This window comes from Symphalangus syndactylus, chromosome 12 (assembly GCF_028878055.3).
Source record: "Symphalangus syndactylus isolate Jambi chromosome 12, NHGRI_mSymSyn1-v2.1_pri, whole genome shotgun sequence".
In the NCBI taxonomy this organism is placed as follows: Eukaryota; Metazoa; Chordata; class Mammalia; order Primates; family Hylobatidae; genus Symphalangus; species Symphalangus syndactylus.
Window position 1 is genome coordinate 7,097,565 of NC_072441.2, and position 25,061 is coordinate 7,122,625.

The window sequence follows — 25,061 nt, forward strand, 5'->3', positions numbered from 1 at the left end:
ACTGTCTACTCAGTTGTCACATTTATAAATGAAAGCATTTTAAAATTAGATGTCAGTCTTTATTTTCATCATTCTCACTTATTTCAGGAGCAAATTATCTGTTAAAATTTCTTTTTCAACCATCTACAACAGATCTAAATAGGCCAAGGATATGTAGTAAGATATATGACTCTTTATGCAAACAAAGAAGAGAAAATAGATCATCTTTGCGGCACTGGAATTACCATATTTAAAGCATTCTTCAAACTATTTTTAATCCTTGATTTTGCCAGTATGACATGCAATCTTACAATTGTTTGTCCTATTAGTATTCCTTTATAAAAATATTCTCTCATGCTAAAGAGACTGGCTTGTTAATGGAAAAAAATTCAACCAAGTGAAATTTATAGCTCCTCTTTTAAAAACACAGCTCTTTAAGGGCTTTGTGGCAAGAAATCAGGGGCATTAGCAACCACTTTCAAGTTACTTTAAGGGAAAATTCATGAGAATCATTGAAAATTAGTTTTATAATTTTTTTACAAAATTTTATATAGATACACATATATATACACATACATATATGTGTATATATATATTCTATTCCGTGTACAAACTACATTTTTAAGCAGGCATTACTTAGATGCTTACTAGATGGAAATTAACAATCTATGGTTCTAAAACGTAGATTTATGTAGACTGATGTAGATACTTGAATTTTGCCCCAGCTCTACTTCCTAATAGATGTATGAATAGTCATGTAACTGAACCTATCTGAACCGATTTTCTCTGTAAATGGTGAAAATTATGCCTCAACAAAGGGATAGTGAAATGGGTAATATTTGATAATATGAATTTAGCTCAGCCTCACATAGTTAAGCAATCAATAAACAATAATAAAAATAATAAATAACTTGTTTTAATACTTCCCTATCTTTCAACACCTGGCATAGAATTGGATGAGAATGAAAAATTCACCTATGTCACCAAAGCAGACGTGAATTGAACACTTAGATATGTTTCACTTCACTCAGCTCCTGCAGAGAAATTTGCCATCAGAAAACAACCCATGTCTGAGGCTGTGGATAAGAGCTTAAGGTCCCCTTTTCATAGATGTTCTCATTTCTCTCGAGCTGGATACCACACCTGTCCTTTAAAGGCCTGTAAGTAGCTAAACTATCATGGTTTTAAGTCTGTACAATTTCCCTTTGTCCTGTATATAGAATACAAAATGGCACATGAAAATACACACACACATACACACACACGCACCAGAAAAACTGAAAGAAAAGATAAAGGAAAGCCTCAAGAGCAAAATACTCAGATGCAGAAGTGTAGACATGCATTTAAAATCTAACTTTATTTTGCTAATGAAAATAGAATCAAGCCACAGATTTTTGTGACTGGCAAAGGTAATTGAGCCCCCAACCGTTAATCTCCTTTCTTCACTCCAAGCTACTTGATTCATTCAACAAACATATTTACTATCTACAAGCTTCAGTCCCTGAGCCATATGCCCAAATAAATGTCAATCAACGCCCTAAAGATAGACTGATGTAAAAGGTAAGAAATTTCAATCCACTGTGTTGCATACCATGACAAAGTAGGTATAAGAGATGATGTGACTACTCTTACTACCAGAAATTAGGGAAGACTCACCAGAGAAAGTCACATTTAAGATGAGTCCTTAAGGGTTTAGCAGAAATTTAATGGATTGAGAAGAGGAAAGTTCCTTTTCGATTTTTTTACAACTAAGTGTGTAAAGGCATAAAAAGTTATGCTATGTGCAGAGATCAATGGGAAGGGTAGATGAGGAGAGTATAGGATGCCGAGTGGGAAATGAGAAGCAGGAACAAGAGGGTAAACAACTGGCAGTTTCTTAAATAGAAGAGCTACATAATTGACTCTTATCTGTATACAAAATAACTCCTGTGTTCCCTGGAAAAGATTGTTTAGGAGAGAGTGACAAGTTAGCAGAGGCCAGTAAGAGTGGAGGGAGTGACAAGCCTTTTGTCTTTACCTCCTTCAAGTCTCTGCTCAAATATTGCCACTTTACAGAGATTGATTTGAATGACCTTTAAATAACAGTCGCTGCTACTCTCTTTCCTTATTTCCTATTTTATTTTTCTTTGAAAAAATCATTACAGGATTAGTTATGATTTTCCCATTAGTATGTCATTTTTTATATCTTTTGAGATAATTGCCATAGCCTCAGTGACCAGAATGTTGCCTGGGACGTAGTAGCTACTCAGTAAATATTTTGTGAATAAATCAATGATTTTTTTCAAAATGTGAGCTCATGAAGACCCGGCCCAAGGCGATCACCACGGGCATAGAGTAGAGAGTACAGACTTAAGAAGCTTTTCCAAATTAAATCAACCAAACGTATTTGGTGATGGAATATATGTAATGAGGGAGGAAAGATCAAAAAAGGAGGTGCTTCCTTCACAGTGTGGGAGATTGGATGAATTATGATGACATTCACCGAAATGAAATGTAATATGAACACCTTTGGGAAGGAGATCATAAATTCAGTATCAGGGGTGTTAAACATCAGTTCTCTGTCAGTCAAAAGGGAATGGAATTGCAGGCCTGGGGCCCAGGAGAAAGCTCTGAGATTAAGGTAGGGATGTATAAATCATTAAAAATTGATAGCAGTAGAAGACACAAGTATAAAAGTCATATGAATAGTGAGCATAAGAATATAAATACTGCAAAGTTTAGAGCATTTGGAAAAATATTAAGGTCAGGAAATAAAACGATAATATTTTTAAAATGAGAGTTAAGGATGACAAAAATTCTATGATTCCGAAGTTGCACTGGGAGTCTTTGAGATTGGCCACTGTTCATCAGGAGAACTAGATAAGTTTTTGTTTTTGTTTTGTTTTTTAGCAACAGCATGGGAAGGAAAAAAATACACTTTTTGCTAGACTAGTTTGTGATTTTTGCACTTTAAAGTGTAGAAACTTACTAAGCTTTTAGATTTCAGAAATATGTATGTCAACATCTGAGTTTAGATTCATAGAGCACTTTTTGTCTTTCACCAGTTTCCTGATAGAACCAGCATCTGAAATGTTCCCTCCTGTCCCAAAAGTCTACACTTCCTATGGCTTCTTCTATGTACTTATTTCCCGTTTGAATGTCTTTCCTTTTATTCTATATGTTACAAAGCAGAAATAATTGAATAGCTTGTAGACTTTCTCAGGTGCACACCCTTTTCTCTCTCCTCTAAATTGGTCACCAAAATTCCATCATGGCAATGTCAACAATGATGGCAACATGACGGTTACCACAACTGCATGCTCATCAGGGAGGCATTGGAAAGCCTCACCCATCCATTGGTGAGCTTCTTCCAACTGACACCTGGGAAACGGCCACTTACCCGCTCTCAGTCTATTGTTTTTAATGGAACTGGGACTGCTGGATATTGTGTTGGGGAAAAAAATCCATGCAGAACCAATGATATGTAAGAATTAATGGAATTCCTAGAAAAAAGCAGACACTTTTGTGCTCTTTCGTGAGGGAATATGAGAAACAGCTGCTGCCATGTTGTAATCATAAAAGCAAACCTTAAGTATGAAGCCAAATATGTAGAAGAATGCAGATCTGAGAAACAAAGAAACAAAAAGAAAATAGTTATGTAAGCTCTTCATATGACTCATGTAGACTTTTTAGTCATATGAAGTAAGAAGTGGCTGTTCCTTAAGGTGGAGTTGCTTAGTCTTCTCCACAGCCACCAGAGTCCTAATTAGTCATTTGTCATGTGCCATTAATTGTGCTACATATTTTATGAACATGATGTCATTATATTATATCATTTAATTTTCAGCACAATTCTATGAGACAGTTATTACTACTGTTTTACAGATAAGAAAGCTGAGGAACAGAAAGGATGAGGAATTTACTCAAAATTACACAGTTAATTGAGGCACAGATGCAGGAATTAAACCCTAACCTATTCTAAATCCCTCAATATTATTCCACCTGTCCTGACCCGAATTTGGCTACATATTAGGGTTTCCATTATAATATCTGGCGTGCGGTTTCCTCTAAAGTCTGTCCATACTAGTGCCCTGTCTCCATCTTCTCATGTCTGTAAATGGATTTTTAAATTATGGGGTTTACATTTCTTTTCTATCTACATACACTGACAGAAGAATTACCACCTTACAGAATGAAATCACATTAATATGTCCTTGCTGCTCAGGAGGCAATTAGGGTATTCTCTGTGGACTCATTCAATCCTTGGACCACATCTTATTTTGTGAAACATATAGAAACCGAGCTTAATTAAATTAATAAAATAAAATGAAACACATAAAGGTTCAGAATGTGTCTGAATTAGTACCCAACTACATTACTTAGGTAATATTTAGGCTTTTAAAAAAAAATTTATGAAAACTCATGTAACACCTGTGTGCTTGGAAATGCTGACTATTCTTGTGTTTAAAGCTTATCCATGATCTGCTTCAGAGTTTGTTAACACAAACCCCCAGTTTACATACACACACACACACACACACACATATACATATATGATATGTATGCATGGAAAATTGAGTATATGCATATAGAAAATTTTCATTAAGTGGATTTCTAAAGTTCTTAAGAATCATTGACAAACCAATTCATTCTCAAAGACACCTTTAACAAATGTTTGATTCTTATCTTACCTTAGTTAAGTATTATAGGAATGCTATGGAAGTTTGACCTGATTTACAAAAGCTAATTTATCAGATATCAAGGAATCCCAGTTTTTGTTTCTACTTTTAAAAAGGTAAACAAAAAATCACAAGCACTGCATATCTTTATCTTTTAAATGGAAGTAAATCTAGCAGGTATTTTTTAAAATAAAAAATATACATGAGACTTGCAGTTTTCATTACAGCATGTAAAGAGCGTAGCAGTCACCACTTCATTCTAACAACAAGTTAAAAGCTTATCAAATGAAAAACTAAGTTCTTTTCAGATCCATCTAGAGGTCAGATCAAAGAGCAAACTGTTGCCCCTGAAATCGGAGAGACACACAGGCAGATACAGAGATTCAAAACCTACTTGCACAGAAACCCGTCAGCAGTAACACCTGTGGGAACCAGTGCCAGAGTAGGGAAACCTGAACCATAATTGAGGAATTGCTGGAGGCCCACTGTGGACAACTCTGAGAATTAAAAGCTCCAAGGGAGCACGTCACAAAGGGCCCCCACAGTTTTGTGAATTTGAGCTCTAAGAACTCTACCGGGTCCTCACAGTGAATATTGGATAAAAGTCTCTCAAGCTTCTGGATGGGAGAGGGAGAAATGAACCGATTTGAAATACAAAAGGGCAACCGTTCTTAAAGACTTGTCTTCCAGAGAAACTATTTTATCAGGGACTGACCGTCTGGGGTATTGTCAAAGCCTAACTGACGTGAAGGAAGGAAAATATCCTGTGTATTAGTCTGTCCTCACGCATCAAAAGGACATACTTGAGACTGAGTAATTTCTGAAGAAAAGGGGTTTAACTGACTCACAGTACGGCCTGGCTGCAGAAGCCTCAGGAAACTTACAATCATGGTGGAATCGGAGCAAACACATCCTTCTTCACGTGGTGGCAGCAAGAAGTGAGAGCGAAGGGGAGGAAAAGCCACTTATAAAACCACCAGATGTTAGGAGAATTCACCCACCACCATGAGAACAGCACGGAGGTAACGGCCCCCAGGATTCCATCACCTCCCGCTAAGTCCCTCCTATGACCCGTGGGGACTATGGGAACTACAGTTCAGTATGAGATTTGGGTGGGGACACAGCCAAACCATATCACCCAACTTCAGCCACTGCTTGTCATCCTATGTCACCCAATGGGCAGAGGTTGTGGATGGGGCTGAGAAGCAGGTGAAGTTCATAGTCCGAAGTCACAGGCTCAACAAAATACTAAAAACTTCCTCTACTGCAACACCTTAGCAATCTACTAAAGGCCTGTTTGCTGCAGTTCTATTTACCCAGTACATCATGTCTTCCTTTCAACACAATATTACGAGGCATACTAAAATGTAATAAGCACAATTTGAAAACAAAGAACAATCATCAAAATCAGAGTCAGATAAGGCAAGAAAGTTGGAATTATTAGACAAGAAATTTTTTATTTAGTAACTATGATCAATATGCTATGAGCTTTAATAGAAAAAGTAAATAACTTGGAAGAACACATAGACAATGTGAACAGATGAAAATTATAAAAAAGAGTCAAAAAGAAGTGTTAGAGTTTAAAAACACTAACAGCAATGGCGAGTGCCTTTGATGCGTTCATTAACAGACTAGACGTGTATGAGAAAAGCCTCTCTGAGCTGGAGAATATGACTACAGAAACATCCACAATAGAAAAGAGAAGAGACAAATGATGAAATAAATCAGAATATAATATCCAAGAAATGGGAAACAACTAAAAACTATGCATAAAGGGAATACAAGAAGAAGAAAGAAAGAAGCAGTATTTGAAGCAATAATAACAGAGTTTCTCCCAAATTAATGACAGACACCAAACCACAGATCCAGAAAGCTCAGAGAACACCAACGAGGATAAATGTCAGAAAACCTGCACGTAGGCATATTATACTCAAACTTCAGAAAAGGAAAGGCAAAGAAAAAGCCTAAAAAGATGCCAGATTTTTAAAATACCTATTTATAAAAGATCAAAGAAAAATATTATATCTGACTTCTTTTCAGAAGCAGTGTAAGCAAGAACAGAATGGGTTTAAATATTTAATGTCTTGGTAGAAATAAAAAACTCTCCAAGCTAGAATTCTGTACCCTGCAAAATTATCCTCCAAAAGTGGAAGAGAAAGAAAGACATCCTCAAACATAAATTGAGAGAATGTTTGGTCAGTAGACCTGCCTTGCAAGAAATGTTTAAAAAAAAGTTATGTAGAAAGAAGGAAAAGTATACAGGTTACAAAGTCATATCTACATAAAGAAGTGAATAGAATCAGAAAAGGCATAAGTGAAGATAAACCTTTTATTTTTGTTATTTTATCTAATAGTTGCTTCAAAATAATAATAGCAATAATGAATTAGATTGTTTACACTTCTGTTCATATATATGGCTATGTGTAAATAAAATGAGTGACACTAATGATACAAGAGACAGGAGTGAGTAATTAGGATTATTGTGTTATAAAGTTCACACACTACCCATGAGGCAGTAAAGCATTGTTTTAAAGTGCATTTGGATTAGATGTAAAGGTATATTGCAACCTGTAGGGCAAGTAATTTTAATTGTAAGTAATATGGATGATATTAACACACTATAGACAAAGACTGTAAGAATGGATCAAGAAACTATAAGCAATTATATGTTATTTATAAAAAGTCTTAAATCTAAAGACTCATAGATTAAAAGTAAAAAATAGGATGGTGAGAGATACACTATGCTAACACTAATCAAAAGAAAGCAGGAGTAGCTATATCAATTTCAGACAGAACAGACTTCAGAGCAAAGGAAGTTATCAGGGATAAAGAAAAATATTACATAATGATAAAGGGTCAATACTCCAAGAGCACATAAAAATCCTTAATGTGTATGCACCTAACATCAGAGTGTTATAACATGTGAGGCAAAAACTGATAGGACTGCAAGGAAAAATGCATAAATCCACTCTTATAATTAGAGACCTTAATACCCTGCCACCATAAGTGGACAAATCCAACAGGCAGAAAATTGGTAAGGACATGGATGTACAGCATTACCAAATCATTTGGATGTAACTGACATATAGACTACTTTATCTGACAAGAACGTATTACACAGTCTTTCAAGCTCACATAGAACATTCACCAAGATAGGTTACATCTGAACAATAAAACACACCTTAACAAATTAAAAAAGATAGAAACCATGCATTGTCTGCTATCAGACTACAATGGAATTACACTAGGTCGATCACAGAAAGACAGCTGGAAAAATCTCAAAATCTTGGAGGTTACATAACACATTTCTAAATAACCCATGGGTCAAATAAAATATCTCAAGAAAAAGTAAAAATATATTTTGAACTGAATTTAAAAGAAAATACAGTTTATCAAAATTTGTGGGAGGCAACAAAAGCAATGCATGAGGGAAATTTATAGCATCGAATGCACATGTTAGGAAAGATGAAAGAACAAGCAACAATATAAGCTTCCACATTAAGAAACTAGAAAAACAGAACAAATTAAATCCAAAGTAGGCAGAGAAAAGAAATAATAAAAATTAGTGGAGGAATCAATGAAACTAAAGACAGATTCCAATAATCAGTGAAACAAAAAACTGGTTATTTGAAAAGATCGGAGTGGAAGAGAGAACGAGAGAGACCACGCGAATTACCAATATCGGAAATGAAAAAGAGGACATCACTATAGATTTATGGGCATTAAAAGGGTAGTAAAAGAATATTACGAACAAATGTATGCTTCCAAATTGGGTAATCCAAACAAAATTGACCAATTCCATAAAAGACACCATCTGTCAAATCTTCCACTGAAAGAAACACGGTTAAAATAGGCTTATATCCATTAAGGAAATTGACTTAATCAGTTACCAAAATAGAAACACCAGACCCAGATGAGTTCAGGGAGGAATTTTAGCAAACATTTATAAAATAAATTATGCCAATTCTCCACAGCCTCTTTTGGAAGGCAAAAACAAAGGAGATACTTTCAAACTCATTATTTGAGGCCAGCTTTACCCTAATAGAAAAACCAAAGATATTATAAGAAAAGCAAACTACAAAACAATGTCTGTCAGGAAAATAGCTGCAGTAATACTCAAGAAATAATTAGCAAATTAAATTGAACATGTATAAAAAGAATTATACACCACAACCAAATTAGATTTATCGAGGCATGCAAGTCTGGTTAAATATTTAAAAATGAATTAATGTAACCCATCACATCAACAGACTGAAGAAGAAAAATTACATGATAATATTAATATATGAAGAAAAAACATTTGACAAAATCAAACACCCATTCACGATAAATTCTCAGTAAACTAGGAACACAGAACTTCTTCAAGTTGATAAAGGATATCTGGAAAAAGCTCTAAATCTACAGCTAATATCATACGTAACAGTGAGAAACTCAAAGCTTCCACGTTAAGATCAGGAAAAATGCAAGGAGATTCAATTCACCACTCTTCTCAAGATTGTACTGGAAGTTCGAGCTAATCAAATAAGAAAACAAAATTTTAAAATATAGAGTGGAAAGGAATAAAAAGAACTTTCCTTGTTTGCAAATGACATGAATGTTGACATAAAAAAAATCCAAAAGAATTCTCAGAAAAACTCCTGGAATATTAGTGATTATAGAAAGGTATCAGAATATAAGGTTAATATACAAAACTCAGTTGCTTTTCTACATATTAGCAATGAACAAGCACAATTTGAAATTACAAACACACTAACATTTACATTATTATCCCTCAAAATGATATACTTAGGTATAAATCTAACAAAATATGTACAAAATCTATGTAAGGAACACAGCGAAACTCTCATGAAAGATATCAAAGAACTAGGCTGGGTGCGGTGGCTCATGCTTGTAATCCCAACACTTTGGGAGAGTGAGGCAGGCAGACCACCTGAGGTCAGGAGTTCGAGACCAGCCTGGCTGACATGGTGAAACTCCATCTCTACTAAGAATAGTGGCAGGCGCCTATAATCCCAGCTGCCCCGCAGGCTAAGGCAGGAAAATAGCTTGAATCTGAGAGATCATGCCACTGCACTCCAGCCTGGGTAACAGAGTGAGATCCTGTAAAAAAAAAAAAAAAAAAAAAAAAAGCATATATTTCATGCTTTTGTATAAAAACCTCAAGATAGTCAAGATATCAGTTCTCCCAAAATTGATCTATAGTTTCAACACAATCCGAAATAATCATAGCAAGTTATTCTATAGATATCAACAAACTGATTCTAATGTTTATACAGAGAAGCCAAAGAATCAGAATTGCCAATTTAATATTGAAGAAGAATAAAATTGGAGGAGTGATGCTATCAAACTTTGACTTACTATAAAGCTATTGTAATCAAATTAGTGTGGTGTTGGTGAAAGAATAGACAAATAGATAAATAGAAAAGAATAGAGAGCCCAGAAATAGACCCACATAAATGGAGTTAACTGATCTTGATGAATGAGTGAAGGTAATACAGTGGAACAAATACAGTCTTCTCAGAAAATGGTGCAGTTTTCCATGTGCTACCAGTTGTGTTCCCAGGGAAGGAGAATGTCAGATGGATACTAACAAGAAGGATGTCTTTTATGGAATTCTCTTGGGATCAATACCTGGGAAAGTAGAGAGAAGCATGGTAGGACAAGGAGAGAAAGTGGGCTGGATGCAGCTTCAGCCTATGGGGACACTGGTAAAATAAAACTTCAGAGTTGTATAAAGGCCAAGTTCTAGTTGGAATGGGTAGACTTTGCCTTCATATCCGTCTGTTGATCAGTCATTGGTTGCAGGCAGTTGAAGCCACCCTTAAAGAGGGCTGTGAGGCCGGGCGCGGTGGCTCACGCTTGTAATCCCAGCACTTTGGGAGGCCGAGGCGGGCGGATCACGAGGTCAGGAGATCGAGACCACGGTGAAACCCCGTCTCTACTAAAAAATACAAAAATTTAGCCGGGCGCGGTGGCGGGCGCCTGTAGTCCCAGTTACTCGGAGGCTGAGGCAGGAGAATGGCGTGAACCCGTGAGGCGGAGCTTGCAGTGAGCGGAGATAGCGCCACTGCACTCCAGCCCGGGCGACAGAGCGAGACTCTGTCTCAAAAAAAAAAAAAAAACAGAGGGCTGTGATCACAGCACCCATCATACAATGTAACCTCATTCTGAGGATGTTCCTCACACCTCTATCATTCTTGCATCTTGATTGTTCATTACCAGGTCCTACTTTTCTACTTAATTTTAAAGTGTTGAAGTTCCTCATAATTTCCTTTCCCCACTCTTCATGCAATATACACTCAGTGCAATCTCACCTACTCCCATTCATTCCTTTAATAATGATAGACTGAAGGGACCCAAATTTATATCTGTACCAGATATTTCTTCTAGCTCTAGACATATATTTGCAAAACCTACTTGTAGAATTCTACTCACCATCTTCCCCCACTTCCTGTTCTTTCCCAAACAATCTTTCTTTTTTCTTGCTCCACAAACAGAAACTAGAATAATTTCTTTAAAAATACAAATGAGCTCAAGTTACCCTTCTGCTGAAGCTTTTCGGTATCTTCCCAGTACCCTTCAGATAAGGTAAGAACATTCTTAAAATGACTCTTTCAAAGCTCTGCACATTCTGATCTACGTTTCTTCCTTAAGTTCCTCTCTAGGTTAATTTTACTTATTCATACTTCCTCCTTGATCCCTGTCATTCGGTGAATCTTTCTTTATTTTTAAAGTATCTGTTTAAATGGCATTTCTTTAAAAACTCTTATTCATTGTCCAAAAGTACTTAAGGATTTTGTTCTATAATATCACTCTATCTTTGTGTTTATTTAAATGACAAAATTATTTACTTTATCCTTTTGTTTCATATATTTTTCTCCTGTTTGACCGTGAGTTTCAAGGGGGCAGGGCAATAGATTATCCGATTTTTTTTGTTTTTGGTCTATCCCCAGTGCCTATAATAAGGCTTCATGCACAGAAATCATTTTATGTATGTAAATGCTGAGAAAAGCAGTATGATTGAAGAATGCATAAATAGTGACTGGAAAATGAACCTGCGAATCCCAGCACTTTGGGAGTCCGAGGAGGGCAGATCACGAGGTCAAGACTTTGAGACCAGCCCAGCCCACAAGTGAAACCCCGTCTCTAGTAAAAATACAAAAATTGGCCAGGCATGGTGGTGGACACCTGTAATCCCTGCTACTTGGGAGGCTGAGGCAGCAGAATCGCTTGAAGCCAGGAGGCAGAGGTTGCAGTGAGCCAAGATCGTGCCAGTGCACTCCAGCCTGGGCAACAGAGTGATACTCTGTCTAAAAAAAAAAAAGAAAATGTACATGGATAATTTAGCATGTGTTTCTACCACTGAACACAGTGTGGGCAACATAGGAATATATATCAGGATGATGCAGATGAGTAAATAATTCTGAATTATTTAATCGTCAGGATTTACAGCTAGGATTATTTTCAAAGGCTTATTAATATACAATGGAGATGGATGAGCATGTACTACCTGAGGGGAGAAGAAAATCTCAATGAAAAATATGGAGTAGAAATCAGAAGACAACAAAGAAGATGGCAAGATAATTGCTTTTCCAGAGTAATACAAATGAACACACTGAAAAACAGGCATGGGTAAGTTCACTATGGTAAAATGTCCAAATATATACTGGGAAGCAAATGGAAAGTTTTATCTTGACTTTCGAGGTGAATAGAGATCTACAGGGATAAATAATATTTTATAGCTGAGAAAAAACATGTGAAAAAGGGGAGAAATGGCCGGGCGCAGTGGCTCACGCCTGTAATCCCAGCACTTTGGGAGGCCGAGGCGGGTGGATCACCTGACGTCAGGAGTTTGAGACCAGCCTGACCAACATGGAGAAACCCCGTCTCTACTAAAAACACGAAATTAGCTGGGCATGGTGGTGCATACCTGTAATCCCAGCTACTAGGGAAGCTGAGGCAGGGGAATCGCTTGAACCTGGGAGGCAGAGGATGTGGTGAGCAGAGATCGCGTCACTGAACTCCAGCCTGGGCAACAAGAGTGAAACTCCATTTCAAAAAAAAGAAAAACGGGAGAAACTTGCCCCAAATCATTTGGTTAAAAAGTTGCATATTTAAAATGTGAACCAGCTGGGCATGTTGGCTCACACCTGTAATACCAGCATTTTGGGAGGCCGAGGCAGGCAGATCACCTGAGGTCAGGAGTTTGAGACCAGCCTGGCCAACATGGTGAAACCCCGTCTCTACTAAAAATACAAAAATTAACTGGGTGGGGTGGCACGTGCCTGTAATCCCAGCTACTTGGGAGGCTGAGGCAGGAGAATCACTTGAACCCGGGAGGCGGTGGTTGCAGTGAGCCGGGATTGCACCACTGCTCTCCAGCCTGGGCAACAGAGTGAGATCCTGCCTCAAAAATAAATAAATAAATAAAAGTGAACCAGTTTCTTTCTAACCTCCAAATGCACAATATTCCACGACACCAACCCTACACCAAAGAAATGTGTAGAAGTTTATAAAAATGGTTATTAACTGATTTTTTTTCAGCACCAGAATCAACTATCCTGACTCTAGCTTTAGAAACGTAAGTTAAAGAGGAAAAAAACTTCGAAGGAAGTAATACTTTGAAAGCCGTTAGGACAACAAAATGATTTGAGGCTCTTGTGCTTTTCCATGAAAAGGTGGGGCTAAGTCTGTTGTAGAGGGTGAAGGAGACACAGGAGTTAAAAATGTGCCAACACCGTGGCCCTTGGAAATAACTTGTAAGATCAAATGAAAATCGCAATCGAGACTGTCACTTTTCGATCAGATTGTTTTCAATCGATAATGAGTGCAGGCCCGCAAATGTGTATGGGAATTATGTGGCGTATCAAGGTACATTTCTGCAAAACATACTCAGTGCAATATGGCTTGTGGATTCAACACTCCTTTATATAAATGCACTCAACTAATGTATGCCTTGGAAAGCAAGCACATCAAACATTATGTCTTAACAGACTTCTGAAAGAAAAACTGGAGTTCCGGGTGGCTCTTAAACAGTCTGCTGGTTATTTTATGGCATAGAGGAGAAAATTTACCCTGCAGAAATCTAGCCGAGCACATCCTCAGACTGATCACATTCACCTTCTCATCATGCTTCCAGTCTCAATTAAAAACAAAACAAAAAAGAGAATCATATATGAGTAATCTGTTCTGAATCATACAGGGATAATCCATGCTGAGATAATGCTTATGCATCTCTCTTAGAACATGCCTAGAATACTTACTAGGAAGACTCACTATCAAAAGGGATTTTGGCATATGTGCATTAATTCAGCAAGCCTCATTTCTTCAATACCAAACATGTGCCAGACATTGTCCTAGGAAGAGAGGATTTAGAAAAAAACAAAAAAAGATATATTTACATGTAGTCCAGCCATAGAAAAAGATAAGTAAGTAATTAAATGCAGGAGTATACTATAGTTTCAAAGATAAAACTTATGAAGATCTGGAAATTAGCACACATGGGATAAAACAGTCACTTCTACATAAGAGGAGGCGATTATCAAGAAGATTCACGTAAGATTCAGTATTGAGCTAAGGTTAAAGAGAGAAGCATTGTTCTTGGACCAAGTTTTCTGGGAGGTGGGAGAGTAAAAGAAGTCAGGGACCAAAGGAAGCTACAACAGAGAGCACTGAACGAGCAGCCTTGCAGGTCTGACCCAGACTGTCATCTGAGAAAATTACAGGCAGTTTGATTGGCTGGGGCACAGGCCGTGAGGTGGGGCATGATGAGTGACAGCTGGAACCAGGCAAGGCTCATAAATGTCACACTAAGGAATTTTCACTCTTTTCTGCCAGCCACTGGAAGAAATTGAAGAGCTTAAAGCAAGATAATGGCACATCACAAAACACATGGATTCGAGGTGGTAAGACAAAAAGAAGTTACTGTAGAAGAAGCATTAGGAAGTAGACTTGTATAATTTAATCGCAAAATAAGTACTTTTCCTACCCCCACAACAACATTCCAACACACAGAACTAATGTGGGTTATTAATTATTTCACACTGTTCCCTACTGAAACAACATACTTTCAACTTTATTCTTTCAGTTCTGAGCGTGCTTATCTGCAAAGATATATAACCTAGTCTCCACGTCTTATCATAGAAAATTATTACAGGTGACTTGTCTATTTTCAAACGGGGAGAAAAATATAATAGAAATAGATGCATTTAGTCCTTCTGAATTAACCAGCTAAGCTACTTGAGGAGGAAGAGATTATATCAAAATTTTAAACTTTTAAAACTAATTTAACATTATAACCACAAACGAACAGATATATGTATTTTTTTCTTCATGAAATACTTTAGAGAAAAATTAAAATCCATGCTCCTGCCTTATTCAAAGCAAAATGATATTGAGTACAGCTGTTCATTTCAAAGGCCACTGCACATCTCCCATAAAAGCAGTGTGCTAGAGTGATAAAAACTGCCCACCAATGGTCATGCCTATGCCCGTTTTCTAAGGTTTTTGCCACCCTTCTGTCAAGAGGTGAAGTCTGTTTCTTTAACTCCTGATTCTGGGTTGCCCACGTGGCTTGCTTTGATCAATGAAATGTCACAGAAGTTATGTTCTAGGACTTTTGAGCTCAGGTCTTCAGTTTCTACTTTCCCTTTCGGAACTCAGCTCCGCATAAAGAATTCCAGAATCTCCTGTTAAGGAGGGTAACCACACAGAGACACGGGAGGGTGACAGGCCACAGGCAGAAACATAATCTACATGGAAGAGACCCATGGCATTCCAGCCAACAGCAAGTACCAGGCCCCACGTGCGAATGAGGCCAATGGGTTCCACTAGCTCCAGGTGAGCTGTCCCAGCCAAAACCATGTCAATCATGGACGAGTTCTCTCTTCTTCATCCTGCCCATACTGCTGTCTCATGGCATCATACCCAATGAAATGGCTGTGATTTGAAGTCATTAAGCTTTGGGGTGCTTTATTACATAGCAACATATAAATAATAATGAGTAGTAAAATGCTTATTGCTAACTTTTCAGTGTAAAATTCCAGTGGCAGACCATGATGCCATGTAGAAAATATTTGGCTCAATTCGTACAAAAATGGCACAGCGTGTGGGACTCAGAGGAAACACCACAGTAGCAGGCCCTATGTGCACAGCAGGACACACAGGAAGCCAGTGTCCAAAGAGCTGAAGGTGACCGTGTGGCCTTTCAATATTCGCACTAAGAAGCAAAAGCAATAGCACAGCATATCCTGGTCGGTGATGTGTGTGTGTGTGTATGTGTCACAACTGCATTAGACCAGACCACGTGGTAATATTGTCTAAAGAAAGAAATAGAAAATACATAGAAAGCTCTAAACTTGTTTTTCTTTAGAAGTTATGACCAACCATGATTAAAGTGCTATTTTTTCCCCCTTGAGGAAACAAAGAAAAAACAACGATAACATTTCTACAAATTTTTTTTTTTTTTGCTATTATATCCATTTTATGATGCTTTGGAAGTACTGTTTATACTTACTTTTAAAGCCAGTCAGAATGTGTTTGGGTTTCTCTTATTTCTGTCTCTTTAAAGCTTCAACATAAAAGTTCTTTAGTACATCACACATTGCAATATTGAAAGAAAACACTATCTTGCCTAAATAAGCAGTATCGTATAATATCCAGTCGAAACTAACTTCAATGTATGTGATATGAATATTGCTTTCTGAAAACTTTACGGTCTGTTTGGACCACTCAATATGTAATTTTTAAACTAGGATGCCATAGTGTTTAAACAGTTTTTACATCAGAAATGTAAGAAGTACTTCTCCTCAGCAAATGTAAAAGAACACAAATCACAACAAACTATCTCTCAGACCACAGTGCAATCAAATTAGAACTCAGGATTAAGAAACTCACTCAAAACTGCACAACTACACGGAAACTGAACAACCTGCTCCTGAATGACTACTGGGTACATAACGAAATGAAGGCAGAAATAAAGATGTTCTTTGAAACCAATGAGAACAAAGACACAACATACCAGAATCTCTGGGACACACTTAAAGCAGTGTGTAGAAGGAAATTTACAGCACTAAATGCCCACAAGAGAAAGCAGGAAAGATCCAAAATCGACACCCTAACATCACTATTAAAAGAACAAGAGAAGCAAGAGCAAACACATCCCAAAGCTAGCAGAAGTCAGGAAATAACTAAGATCAGAGCAGAACTGAAGGAAATAGAGACACAAAACACCCTTCAAAAAATCAATGAATCCAGGAGCTGGTTGTTTGAAAAGATCAACAAAACTGGTAGACCGCTAGCAAGACTAATAAAGAAGAAAAGAGAGAAGAATCAAATAGACGCAATAAAAAATGATAAAGGGGATATCACCCCCGGTCCCACAGAAATACAAACTACCATCAGAGAATACTATAAATGCCTCTATGCAAATAAATTAGAAAATCTAGAAGAAATGGATAAATTCCTGGACACATACACCCTCACAAAGACTAAACCAGAAAGATGCTGAATCCCTGAATAGACCAACAACAGACTCTGAAATTGAGGCAATAATTAATAGCCTACCAACCAAAAAAAGGCCAGGATTCACAGCTGAATTCTACTAGAGGTACAAAGAGGAACTGGTACCATTCCTTCTGAAACTATTCCAAACAATAGGAAAAGAGGGAATCCTCCCTAACTCATTTTATGAGGCCAGCTTCATCCTGATACCAAAGCCTGTCAGAGACACAACAAAAAAAGAGGATTTTAGACCAATATCCCTGATGAACATCGATGTGAAAATCCTCAGTAAAACACTGGCAAACCGAATCCAGCAGCACATCAAAAAGCTTATCCACCAAGATCAATTTGGCTTCATCCCTGGGATGCAACGCTGGTTTAACATACGCAAATCAATAGATATAATCCATCAGATAAACAGAACCAAAGACAAAAACCACATGATTATCTCAATAGATTTAGAAAAGGCCCTTGACAGAATTCAACAGCGCTTCGTGCTAAACACTCTCAATAAATTTGGTATTGATGGGACGTATCTCAAAATAATAAGAGCTATTTATGACAAAAGCACAGCCAATATCTTACTGAATGTGCAACAACTGGAATCATGCCCTTTGAAAACCGGCACAAGACAGGGATGCCCTCTCTCACCCCTCCTATTCAACATAGTGCTGGAAGTTCTGGCCAGGGCAATCAGGCAAGAGAAAGAAATAAAGAAATAAAGAGAAATAAATATTCAATTAGGAAAAGAGAAAGTCAAATTGTCCCTGTTTGCAGACGACATGATTTATATTTAGAAAACCCCATCATCTCAGCCCAAAATCTCCTTAAGCTGATAACTTCAGCAAAGTCTCAGGATACAAAATCAATGTGCAAAAATCACAAGCATTCCTATACACCAGTAACAGACAGAGAGCTAAATCATGAGTGAACTCCCATTCACAATTGCTACAAAGAGAATAAAATACATAAGAATCCAATTCACAAGGGATGTGAAGGACCTCTTCAAGGAGAACTACAAACCACTGCTCAATGAAATAAAAGAGGATACAAACAAATGGAAGAACATTCCATGCTCATGGATAGGAAGAATCACTATTGTGAAAATGGCCATACTCCCCAAGGTAATTTATAGATTCAATGCCATCCCCATCAAGCTACCAATGACTTTCTTCACAGAATTGGAAAAAAACTACTTTAAAGTTCATATGGAACCAAAAAAGAGCCTGTATTGCCAAGCCAATCCTAAGCAAAAACAACAAAGCTGGAGGAATCATGCAACCTGACTTCCAACTATACTACAAGGCTACAGTAACCAAAACAGCATGGTACTGGTACCAAAACAGATACATAGATTAATGGAACAGAACAGAGGCCTCAGAAATACCACCAGACATCTAAAACCATCTGATCTTTGACAAACCTGACTAAAATAAGAAATGGGGAAATGATTTCCTATTTAATAAATGGTGCTGGGAAAACTGGCTAGCCATATGTAGAAAGCTGAAACTGGATCCCTTCCTGACACCTTATACAAAAATTAATTCAAGATGGATTAAAGACTTAAATGTTATATGAAAACCGTAAAAACCCAGGAGAAAACCTAGGCAATACCATTCAGGACATAGGCATGGGCAAGGACTTCATGACTAAAACACCAAAAGCAGTGGCAACAAAAGCCAAGATAGACAAATGGGATCTAATTAAACTAAAGAGCTTCTGCACAGCAAAAGAAACTACCATCAGAGTGAACAGGCAACCTACAGAGTGGGAGGAAATTTTTGCAATCTACCCATCTGACAAAGGGCTAATATCCAGAATCAACGAAGACTTTAACAAATTTACAAGAAAAAATCGAACAGCCCCAAAACGTGGGCAAAGGATATGAACAGACACTTTTCAAAAGAAGACCTTTATTCAGCCAACACACACATGAAAAAAGGCTCATCATCACTGGTCATCAGAGAAATGCAAATCAAAACCACAATGAGATACCATCTCACACCAGTTAGAATGGCCATCATTTAAAAAGTCAGGAAACAACAGGTGCTGGAGATGATGTGGAGTAATAGGAAGGATTTTACACTGTTGGTGGGACTGTAAAGTAGTTCAACCATTGTGGAAGACAGTGTGGTGATTCCTCAAGGATCTCAAACTAGAAATACCATTTGACCCAGCAATTCTATTACTGGGTATATACCCAAAGGATTATAAATCATGCTACTATAAAGACATGCACACATATGTTTATTGTGGCACTATTCACAATAGCAAAGACTTGCAACCAACCCAAGTGTCCATCAATGATAGATTAGATTAAGAAAATGTGGCACATATACACCATGGAATACTATGTAACTGTAAAAAAGGATGAGTTCATGTCCTTTGTAGGGACATGGATGAAGCTGGAAACCATCATTCTGAGCAAACTACCGCAAGGACAGAAAACCAAACACTGCATGTTCTCACTCACAGGTGGGAATTGAACAATGAGAACATTTGAACACTGGGTTGGGAATATCACACACCAGAGCCTGTCATGGGGTGGGGGGTTGGGGGAGGGATAGCATTAGGATAAATACCTAACTTAAATGAGGAGTTAATGGGTGCAGCACACCAACATGGCACATGTATACAAACCTGCACATTGTGCACATGTACCCTAGAACTTAAAGTATAATAATAATAATAAAGAAATGTAAGAAGTGCTAAATTACAGATTTTCAAATATTTAGGAGACATTAATATAATGCCATGTTTTTTCTGAACACTTATTAAGCACAGTTAACAAAAACAAATAGAAATGATAAGGTTTTGTTAATATTTCATGTTAACTCCCATTTTTATTTTAATTAATTTCTGGCTTGAAACCATTGGAAATTTGTTTTTAACGAACAGAATTAAATACATTAGGTCCTTGATAGAATTCTTTTCCTCCAAAGAATATCACCATCTCCCACTTTTAGCTAACTGTCATAATATGTTCTTTTTTTTCCAGATGCTTCTTGTTCCAGAACCGTATACACAAGTTGGACGACTAAACTGATATTTGCATAAAAAGAAAAGTGGTCTTTAGACAATTTGGCAAATATGCTCATAGCAGCACTGCCAGGAACTAACCCCCAAAATAGGATCACAGCAGAGTTGGAACGCCAGTGATAGGGCTTTAATTCCAAGCACACAACCAGAGTTAGAGAACACATTCAAATAACCCGGGCCTATTTTTATGTAAAAATTTTTAATAATCATGGCATTTCCAATGCAAATTTAAAATCTAGTCAGTAGCTTATTTTATTAAGAGACTTCATGGTTTTGACAGGTAATGATCTTTGCTAGAAAGGTCCCCCTCCTCCTCCTCCTCCTCTTCTTTGTCAGGTCTATTCTTGATTCTGAAATTCACACCACTGGAATTTTATACCACACCACAGTTAAACATTTTTTTCTGAATTTTACTATATTGCATTTTCCTGAAGATTTCTTTAATGCATGCCCTAGTTCTTTGGAGATTTTCAATGCCTGTTTAACAGCTTTCCTTATTCATTAGCAACTTCCTTTAGAATCTAACAAGTCTCTTATGATCCTGGAGTTCTGTCAATTGTAGTAATTTTTTATTGTTTTTATCACACGGTTGGGAATATTTCTGTTACTTTTTACCCTCACTTAGAAGCTTAATATAACTACAAAAATGTTATATAACTCTTATTAGTGTCTTCATCTTTTGTCATTATGAGTGGCCTAGCCCCTCCATAGACAATTTGAGCCTCTGATTTTTCATGGAAGAGGGCCTAGTTTAGCTTCATGTATTATTATCCTCTCTCATATTTGCTCTATCAGTATATATTTGAATATGGTTGAATTCTATAGCATGTATTTTATTGCTTTCACACGTTTTATTGCGCTTATGTTTGGATTTCTTCTCATCTGAGAAAGGATTGATTTTCTCATCTCAGTATATTTTTAATAAAATCATAGCTAAGAAAGAACATTTCATCCATCTAAAAGCTAACTTCCTTTCTTTTATTTTGTCCTGAAAAATACTACACCCACACATTTTTGCCAATAGCCTAAGACATTTAGCCATACTAATCTATCCTATTGGCTCCTTGGCTTTGATTGATGGACTAACAAAAATAGCTTGCTTGATGTTTCCAGAGAAAGTATCTTACCCTCATCTGTCTAAAGTATTCCTAACATAGGATTGTCAGATTTAGCAAATAAAAATATAGGATTTCTACTTATATTTCAATTTCATGTAAAAAACAAATCACTTTTTAGTATAAGAACATCTTAAATACTTAGAGGCTTATCTGAAGTTCACATTTAAATAGGTGCCCTGTAAGTTACCAGGCAATCCTGTCCTAAAGGAATAATATTCAAATCTCTCTTTAGCTTTTCCTCCAAATGTTGCTTAAAAATTTTCTGGGAAAATCATTAGTTTTATCTCCAGAAGCAAGACACTGTTGTCAGAAAAGGATGGGTTTCATTTTCTATTATTTTCATGTACTTGATTATTTATGATATTAGAACTGGGATCTCAGGAGTGGCCTTGTGTAGCAATCAATGGTGGCTGACCATTGGTTGCTCTTTAGGAAAAAGGGTCATAAGCCACCTTTTGCTCACTTCCCTGCCCCTTGAAATTAACTTATTGATTTAAATTAAAAGCATTGCATGCCTACTCTATGATGAATATTGTGATGTCAAGAATCCCAAACAAGCAGCAAGATTATGTCCACCAGAAATGTTAAGCATATGTAAACCGGGGGCGGGCGACTGGGAGGTACCAGAATATGCTCTTTGTATTGATTTTAGTACCTGAACTTATGTGCTTTAATTGAGTTATACTTACCTATAAATTGATGCTCCCATCATTGAAAACAGCTTATGCTGTTACAGAATACATTGCGTAAGTGTATGGATTCCTTTACAGTCAACCAAAGGGTAAAGGTGACATGAAGAAGAAAAAATACGCTAACTAAATGAAAATTGGGAGTCATAAAAACATTTTTATAGAACTATAGAAATGATCTAAATCTCTTTTGGTGGGCTTTCTTTGCATCAGTACTACAAATGTTGGATTGTCCCAGCTCTGTCCTCAGACATCTCTGTAATCAGTATCTTGTCAGAGATCCCTGAAGAGGGGTTCTGGAGAGCCCTGGAAGGTTCTTGAGACCTCTCGAGGCAATCCAAAATGTCTTCCCGAAATGCCTTGGCCCATCATTTCACTCAGATATCTATATAAAGTCTCCCCTTAGACAGATCTTCTCTGACAACCCATTAGAAAATAGCAGCCTCTGTTACTTCATCACCTTCCCTACTTCACATTTTGTATAGTTCTGTTGCAACCTGAAATAAAATAAGTTAAACCGAAATATAAATAGCACATTTGTTTATATTGGGTTTCCCACACAAGCTCAAAGAATGTAAGGACATGTACTTTTGTTTATTACTTTATCCCCAACACATTCAATAGTACATACCATATTGCATGTCTACAGAAATCGTTTGTAATTTTTTTGTACAATGAATGTATTTTATCTGATAGTTTTTCTTGGCAGTGAAAATATGCTTTTCCCTTACAGCTGCTCTTATTGAAAGACATTACTCTTAAGTGAATTTCCTCACTCCAGTAATTCAAGAAGAAAAAGTGTATATAGAGAAAAAGCATTAATAGTGTTTTATAACTTATTCCTAAAAATGGGTTGATTAAATGTTTATCATTAGTGCAGCAATGAAGTTTCTTTTAAACTCTGAAAATGGGGGCACATTCAGTGACTTATATTTTCAATGCCTTGTGTAGACCAAAAATAGATAAAAACAAGAATCAGTAGGAAAGTAATATTGTATAAGCCAATCTCTAACAGAGTCACAATAAAACAAATTAATGTTTGAAATTATCACCATTAGGTCAAATCTGTGTCTTGAGCTTCAAAATACTTCATTCATTCAATGGTTAATCGGTCACTGACTAATGTAGGCTGGGTACTGGGGAGCCAAAAGTGAAATTAATCACGGTCATCAATTTAAAAACCAAAAACTCTGTCAGCCAAGTGTATGCAACAGTTTTGCAGAATAAACACAGTGAGTTTGGTTTAAGACAAAAAGAAATTTAAGTTTCCAGAATATTGGGGAGAAAGTGTCTAATAGGATGGTGGAGTTCATGTAGAGATTCTGGACTGGAAAAATGATTTGGCCACCATTAGCACAGGACTAGATGCCACTGAAGTGGCAGAGATCACTTAGAATAAATGGCAAACAAAAAAGAGGCCTTACTTCCTTCGGACTCCTGTGACTAGGAGCCAGACACTACAGAGCATGGAAAATATTTTGTAAGGTAGAGTTACCGAAGACGGCCTTTTTCTCCGAGATATGCTGACATGCTTAATGTGGGCTTTCTTTACAACAATGTGATCATTCCAACAACTACTAGTTCCACGATGTTTTTAGAGTTTACAAATGTATTACTACAGTGAGTTTTATTGTATCTGAGCCTCGTGAGAGATTTACGATTATCCCTATTTTATGCAAAACTTCAGAAAGTTTAAATGAAAGGTCACAAATAGATGATTGATACCTAATCCACAGCTCTTGGATGACCTATAGCGTCAATGTTTTCAATGAAGAGAAGGTGATTTTCACCCCGTCCTTCACTTCTAGTTTTCCTAATTGTTCTATATGACTTTATTGAAAGGTTCACTTCAAAATCAATCTCTCCCCTTCTCAAACTATCTTTCTTAATAAGGATAATTGTTAGGAAGTTCCCACAGCTACCTAACACCCTCTAATTCCCAAGACCTTGTGAATGCTTCTGACTATGAATTTTGAAGGCATTCCAGAAATACAGTCTCAGTTTGATTATAAAGCAAATAACATCTTGGATATTATTATATTTAAATATTTAGAATTATTTAAAATTAATTTTTTGCAAAAAATTCTTGGAGGGAAATGAGAACAAGAGTTTATTTAAGAAGTAGAATTTTATTTCTTTTTCTACAGATCGACTGACTAACACTGTGGTTCTCCATAGAAATAAATAAAATTCACATACATAAAAAACGGTAGAGAATACTAAATGTGCCAAATAACGAATTCCTTTAAGCATAGATATATATATACACATATATACACATATATATATACATATATACATACACACACATATATATACATATATACACACACACACATACATATACATGTATATATACACACATACATACTTATATACACTTTTATACCTGCCAAGAAAGGTAAGTTTGTCACTGCTTAGAGATTGCTGAAAGCAAAATGAAAGAGTTCCATCAAGTGGTCATATCAAGACACAGCAGTTAGTATTTCACCAATAGAAAGAGGAAAACAATTTCTCTGAAATCTAGTTCAGACATACATTTCTAACCGAGCTATTAATATTTTATGCCATGCAACATTAAAAAACACAATTAAATGCATTTTAAACATTATTACTAATTCATTTTCCAATTCATTTTTAAACTGCAAAGAAAATAGAAACTGTGATTTTTATTTTTTTCTTTTTCATAACGAATACTCTCTCCATAAATTTTGCAGTTGAAAATGCGTGGTTATAATCTTAATTTGCATGTTATAGTCATTTTTTTTAAATTAGCAGGTAAACCACAGGTAATACTAAACTAAGTATTTGGATTGCACCGAAAATTCAGAAACTAACTACTTGCAAATGACCTATACATCTTAAAATAGTACAAAATAAATACAAAGAAAACTCTACTCAAGGTTGTTTTAAAAAATAAAATAAGTTATAAAACATAAACATGAGTTAACTTGCTTCTTTTAACAATCTATAGTTTTTGCCTTGCCAAATTTCATCTCCTTCATAAAGACAGACAAAACAGGCATCTTTCTTTTTAAAGTATAATTGATTTAAGGGGTCATTTTCTCATTATTTTG